A 4,855-nucleotide genomic window follows, 5' to 3' on the forward strand; every position below is an offset into this window, starting at 1 on the left:
TTTTTCTTCCAATTGTTTAATCATTTTTTCTGTGGGAAAAGCCTATATAATACAACTGGCTGAAAGTCGAAGTCAGATTATACATAAATAATACATTACATAAATAAGAAAAAAGGATTGATTGGCTCAAAGTCGGAGTCGGATTCGGATGTCGGATTATTTTATGAGATCCGACTCCGACCCTCCTCCGGCTCGGAGTCGGATTTTTTAAACGGAGTCGGAGTCGGATTACTTTTTTGTCGGAGTCAACTCGGATTTTTTCCTTCGGATCGGAGCGGACTAGGGTCGGATTCGGATTGGATTGCCATCCCTAGTTGAGACCCTTTTATCTCATCATTATCAATGTACAACTAAGTTTCTGTGTTGGCTTTGCTCTAGCCTAGTCTAGTTAAAGTTGGTAAAGTAGGTTTTACTAGCTGCAATAATTCGATCCTACGCTATGGGTGTAGGGTTAATTTTCAAATAAAGCTTTGATTCAAGTCTCTGAGAGAGAAATTACAGGCTGGTATCCGTAAATTGGTTTCGTCTTCCCAATTAAATTTCTATAATCTAGGGTTTTCTCTGAGTTTTGGGGCTTTTAATTGGGTGTTGCTTTTCCTTTATTAATTGAGTGGCTGAGAGCTCGAGTGTTGTCTGAGAGATTGAATGTGTTTGTCGTGGTGTCATTCATTATTAGTGAGATTTTCTCCCTAAATCTATTTGGTTCTTCGCGTGCTGTTAATCAAGTGTGCGCAGACTTTACTCATAATAATGAAATCCTAGCATTTTATGGTGATGGTAAGTATCAGTTTTAAAGTTGATTTGAAGATTGTTCGAAATTTTGCTTGTGTGATTTATTCTGGCTATTAAAGGGGTTGGAAGGTTGATTATTCATCTTCACTCCTCTCTGTCTGTTTGCTTTAGTTATTACTCATTTTCTTGTTATTTGTCTAAAAGTGTGAAACCCCTAAATTTGTCCTTATGTCTTTCAAAAATGTTGCTCTGTCTTCTGGTTCTCACCATAAAGAGGGGGTAAACCTTCCAGATGAAGGTAGTGAACCCAATGTGAGTGTTAACCCTGATGTTACTCCTGCTAATGCATCTCTTGCTGATTGTGTGCCTAATCCTCTTACTGGAGCTGCATTTCCAGAGGCTGTTGTAATTGATGAACTTTACGAAGTTCTAAGAGATGTTAAAGAATTATCTAAGTCTTGTCTGATAGGTAAGATGCTTGGTGAACCTTTGGATGTACTATAATTTCTCGCACTAAGGCTAAATGGAATATTTAAAAAGGTGAAATTGAGTTTTTAGAAATGGGAAATCATTAGATCCTGTTAAAATTTGCTAACCCTAATGACCTATTTTTGGTGTGGTCAGAGAGGCCTTAGCATGTCCAAGGTGAACTCTATGTGCTGAAAGTTTGGAAGCCTAACTTTGACCCTTTCCTAGAAGAGATCAAATGAGTTGATCTCTAGGTGCGTATTCTCATATTTCCTACTGAATTGTTAAATCATGAGTCTATGGCAAGCCTCTTTGCTGCTAATAATGTGGGTGTGTTGATTAAACTTGATGCTAATTCTTTGTTAAGAAACAAGATAAGATTTAATTAGCAAGAGCTTGTGTGCGTGTAGATATTACTGAATCATTGTTGGAATCTGCTGAATTAACTTATGCTGGTGGGTAAGTGTGTGGGTATAACATTCGGTATGAGGATTTCTCTACTGGATGCTCTTTTTGTGTCTCTGAGGAACATGTTATTAATTGATATATGTCCCTTGTTACATGCTCTTAAAAACGAAATTTCTATCTATCTCTTGAAAAGTTCGAAATAAAATAGTTTGGTTGAGATTCTATCTTTCACTTCTAGACAGGAAAAACTTGTCATCAGGGCTGAGGAAGCCAATGTGGTGCAAGCTAAGCCTAAGTCAGTTTCTATAGGCCCTTTTAAAAAGAAATTCCTGAATTAGAAATCTTGTCCCATGGTAAACTAAATGTTGGTTCTGGTAAGAAGAAAGATATTGGTATTGTGATCAAAGAAAACCCCCTTGTCCTTGTTGGTAAAGTTGTTGAGCATGTTTATGGAAAAGGCAAAGGGGAGGTTGTTCTTTATGCTGTTGCTCCAGATTGATGAGGTAAGTGACTCTGATGATGAAGCTGGTGTCAATGATGCTCCTATTCATTTCCCTTCTAACGCATGTTTTCAAGCTGCTATGCTTGCTTTCTCTCACACTGAGAAAAGTGAGGGTGTAAGGATGGCTCATGCTCCACCCAAGGACATGGAGACGGTGTTGTCTCTTGTTCCTTTACAAATTGTCTATCCCGACGACCTGTTTGGTACTCGTTAATAAATTGCGGTAATGAGAATGAATTTTCAGTGTAATGTTATTAGGTAAGTACCTTAAAATCTCCATGAGGAGGCATTTTTTCTCCATGGGCAAGCAATCTCACCCCTAAATTTGTGTTTTTGTCTCCAAGGGGAAGCAATTTTCATTACCACTCATTATTACCTACAAGGTGATATTGTATGGGAATAATGAAAATTCAAGAAGAAAACTAGACACTTTAGGATAAATTAGAATTACCATAGGAATGGACAATGATATTCTTCATAAATTTATACACAAATTCATTCCCACTACTACCATTTATAACCAACTACCAAACGGTCCGTGAGGAGTATATGCAAGGTAATTAGTTTGGCCCCTTATCTAATTTTGCTGACCATGCTTATGGTGATCTCTCTTTGTTTAAGTCCGTGTTGAAAATGCTACCATGATACATGATGATGACAAATATCTTGGTGAGTTTCATACTCAACCTGAGAATTCATTACGTTTAGTAGACTCAGAGAGCTCCATTGTTAGGCACATTGGTGTCATGGGTGTTGAGCAGAAATCCCTTATGGAACCCACTTCCCTTTCCAGTGCTTAAAAGAGAAGGAAGGAAAATGGTGAGGAGGATTCAACATCCTCACCTCTGAAGAGATCCGAGGTTTGATTCTCCTGTTAGAGGGGTGGTTTTTTGGATGCTTTTAATTATTTTAAATGTCTTTAGGCTTTTGGAATATCTGTGGATGCAAGAGTAAAAACACATTAGAAAAAGTAAAACTTTTTTGTAATGTAAATAGTTTGTCTATTGTAATGTTATGCGAAACCAAGTCTGTCCTCCTCCCCCTCCCCTCCCCTGCTTGTTTGAGGATGACTGGTTTCACATATTTTGAGTGCATCCCTACCCAAGGACTATCATGTGGCATCTGGTTATTGTGGAAAGACGATGTGTTTAATCCCTTTAATCTTCATATTTTAACTATAGCTTCTTGTTTAATCGTTTGTAAATTATCTCTTTTGAATTTTGAAAATTCACTTGTTATTTTGTTTATCTATGCTTCTGCTAATCCTATAGAAAAATTTAAATTTTGGGACGACGTGTCTAAGTATGTTAACAGCATTAGTGATCCTTTCATAATAATGGGTGATTTTAATGAGTTAAGTTCCAAGGAAGATAAAATGGGAAAGGCTCCTTTTAAATTTTCGAGGATAACTCGTTTCGATAATGTTATTTCTTCCACCAATTGTTTAGAACTTGAATTCTTTGCCCAACCTTTCTCGTGGAGTACAAAAAGAGGGGGTGTTGATAATACCTTGGAAAGCTTAGATAAAGCTATAGCCAATCCTAGTTGGCTTAATTTTTTTCCCTTAGTTAAGCTTCAAAATCATATTTTTACTTCATCGGATCATTGCCAACACTAGTTGAATAAATGCTATTTGCTGCGGTTAAAAAGTGCCCTATTGCTGCGATTTTGGGCGCGCAACAATTAAAGGGGCAGCAATAGGTATTAATAATATTGCTGCGGTTTTAAACCGCAGCAATATCGTCAAATATTGCTGCGGTTCTAAGGTCAAACCGCAGCAATATTAGGATTTTTTTTTACCAGTTTAACACATAATATTGCTGCGGTTTCTGGCCCAAAACCGCAGCAATATTCTTTTTTTAATTATAATAATGAAAGATATTGCTGCGGTTCCTTCTCAAAACCGCAGCAATAGGTCTATGTAAAAGCAATTTTTTTTTTTTGCATTTTTTCATCAATTTTAAAAGGTAAAAATGTAGAAAAATAATAAAAACTACAAAAAAAGTCAAGCTGATACCACAACAATCCAAAAATAATCCAAATTCTAAAAGGTAACTACAACACCAATACCATAAAGATTAAAAGTTGAAACATGAAATTGAAAATAACTTCAGAAATTAGAACATGAACCTCCATATTCACAAATTGAACTAAAAATAAAAATCCAAAACAGCTAGTTTCTAGACCAAAATCCCAAGTATCACCAAACAAAACCTAATAAAAGTAAGAAAAAAAACAAAAAATAAAATAAATTTAAGAACAATAGGTTGTGTATTTCCAGCGAAGAAATAAGGGGAAAAAAGCTGTGTATTCCGGCGAAAAAAGGACAAAGAAGCCGTATAGTTTTCAACGAGAATAACAGAGACGAAGAAAGCATAGGGCAGATCGATCTTGTGGCGCGCCGTTGTTGAATTTGGCGAACGACCGGCGAACGGCGAACGAGTGGAGCGACCGGCGAACACGAACGAGTGGAGCGACCGACGAACACGAACGAGTGGGGGCTGCCGGCAAAGAAAATATGGTCATAGACTTGTGCTTGGTCTTTCGTTTCCAGATCTGAAGAAAACGCGACGTGACAGGATGTGAAACTCGTCGCCATTAATCTCCCTTGTTGAAGCTCAAATTTTCTAACATTTTTGTTGTTGTTCATTGATGTGAAATCGTCGGCAATCCAACGCAAATTGGATTTTTCGAAACACATCAAAGCAAAATGAACACTCAAAGATGAAAGGTTCGAAATCGCAA

General features: G+C 37.1%; 1 long non-coding RNA gene across 1 annotated transcript; it reads left to right on the top strand.

The window, feature by feature from the left end:
* Window positions 1-361: 361 nt before the first annotated feature.
* Window positions 362-3,290, top strand: LOC125497440 (uncharacterized). The gene is made up of 2 exons (XR_007274186.1): window positions 362-777; window positions 1,357-3,290. It is a non-coding gene; the product is annotated as an uncharacterized LOC125497440 (long non-coding RNA).
* The last annotated feature ends 1,565 nt before the right edge of the window (window positions 3,291-4,855 follow it).

The sequence above is a fragment of the Beta vulgaris genome, chromosome 5, assembly GCF_026745355.1.
Source record: "Beta vulgaris subsp. vulgaris cultivar EL10 chromosome 5, EL10.2, whole genome shotgun sequence".
Lineage (NCBI taxonomy): Eukaryota > Viridiplantae > Streptophyta > Magnoliopsida > Caryophyllales > Amaranthaceae > Beta > Beta vulgaris.